The sequence below is a fragment of the Musca autumnalis genome, unplaced genomic scaffold, assembly GCF_047663935.1.
Source record: "Musca autumnalis isolate F117 unplaced genomic scaffold, ASM4766393v1 scaffold_2, whole genome shotgun sequence".
Classification (NCBI taxonomy): domain Eukaryota; kingdom Metazoa; phylum Arthropoda; class Insecta; order Diptera; family Muscidae; genus Musca; species Musca autumnalis.
The window spans coordinates 209,120,691-209,122,684 of NW_027411755.1; the positions used below are offsets into that span (position 1 = coordinate 209,120,691).

A 1,994-nucleotide genomic window follows, 5' to 3' on the forward strand; every position below is an offset into this window, starting at 1 on the left:
TTCTTGTTGTTGTAAAAGGCTTAAAGTGCATTGGTCGCGCTCACTTGTCCGTTTGTTAACAATGTACGGATGTTTGTAGCAAAGGTCAATTGAGCAGTGTTTGGTGATTACAATGAAAACGAACGGGCGGATGGACGGACGGTCGGATGGATGGACAATGCTGTAGAGAACAATGCTTTGTTCAGTAGTATATCAGCTTTTTGTTTTTGATGTTTGGTTGTTTGTTTATTCCATACTGTTTTGAGTTTTTGTATATGTATGTATATACGAACTTCATTTGGCTGTTGTTTTTTCATTGTTTGGAAGAGTGTTCCTTGCACTTTTAATAAACAGCAAACTAGTTTAATTTATGGACATCATTTAATCAATGAACAAATAAGGGTGAACATAATTAAAGTTTTAAATTAAAGAAAAATTTTATGGCATTTTTGGTAATGGTTTCGCAACTTTTACAAGTTTTGTTTTAATATGCATACATTTCTTGACCTAGACTTTAGTAATATTTTTTATCTTTTTAGTTTCTCAAAATACTTCACATATTAGTCACATGAACCTTTGCTTAGCCACTAACCATGAAACTTATCTTGAAAAAATAGAAACGTTTGGCAAACATAAATCATTTGCAGTGACAGTTTACCTTCGTATTTGCAAACCTGAGTTACTATAAATACCAAGAAATATGTATGGAAAACATAGTTAACAAACTTCCAATACTAGCTTTGGTAAACATGCGTTTTTCAATAGTTTTCTTTGTACTTTGTGTAGTCTTTGCCATGACTTTTGCCCAAGAGGTAAGTTGCAGCAAACAACTAGTTTTAAAATATAGTCCAACATTTTTTTTATTTTTTGTAGACTTCAAGTGAGGATAATTCTGCATCGTCTACAACAACTAATGAGGAGTACATTCAACCATCGTCCACAACTTCAGCTCCAACGACTCAAAATAGACCAATAATTAGATTTCCTTTTGCCCAACTTCTTGCCTACTTTTTTGGTTAAGGATTCATTAAAGATTTCAAGGGATTGAATGAGAAGCGAATATATGGCAAGAGAATTGAATAAATAAATAAATGTGTGAAACAAAATCAGTCCTTGAGGATTAAAAAAAGCTAGAGAGATTTTTTTGGTATTTTGTAGGGGGAGCCGTGGATTTTTTTAAAAATCTTTAGTTGCATCATAATAGACGCGGATTTTTAAAATAATTTTTAGTTAGACGTGAATTTTTTAAAATAATTTTTTGGATGGACCCAAATAGATGTGGGATTTTTTAAATAATTTTTTTGGGATGGACCATAATAGATGTGGAAATTTTAAATTAACTTCCTAATAGACGTGGGTTTTTAAAATAATTTTTAGTTGCCTCCTAGACGTTAGACGTGATTTTGTTTAAATAATTTTTTGGTTAGACCCAAATAGACTTGGATTTTTTAAAATTATTTTTGAGTGGACCATAATAGATGTGGAATTTTGAAAATAATGTTTAATTGCATCCCGATAGACGTGGAATTTTTAAAATAAGTTTTTGGGTGGACCACGTGAAATTTTTAAAATAATTTTTTTGAGTGGACCACGTGGAATTTTTAAAATAATTTTTAGTTACAACCTAATAGACGTAGAATTTTTAAAATAATTTTTAGTTACAACGTAAAAGAAAGAATTTTTAAAATAATTTTTTGGGTGGACCGCGATAGACGTGTAATTTTTTAAATATTTTTTTTGGGTGGACCATATTAGGCGTGGCATTTTTAAAATTATTTTTAATTGCATCCTTATAGAATTTTATTATACAATTTGTAATTACATCCTAATAGACATGGATTTTTTAAAATAATTTTTATTTGCATCCTAATAGACCTAGATTTTTAAAATAATTTTCTGGGTGGGCCGTAACAGAAGTGGAATTTTTAAAATAATTTTTAGTAATTTAATTTTTAATTTTAAAGTAATTTTCTGGGTGAACCATAATAGACGTGGAATTTTTAAAATATTTTTTT

The 1,994-nt window shown here is 29.4% G+C and overlaps 1 long non-coding RNA gene across 1 annotated transcript; it reads left to right on the top strand.

The window, feature by feature from the left end:
• Nucleotides 1-692: 692 nt before the first annotated feature.
• On the top strand, nucleotides 693-1,085 carry LOC141393307 (uncharacterized). The gene is made up of 2 exons (XR_012410059.1): nucleotides 693-791; nucleotides 853-1,085. It is a non-coding gene; the product is annotated as an uncharacterized lncRNA (long non-coding RNA).
• Nucleotides 1,086-1,994: the final 909 nt, after the last annotated feature.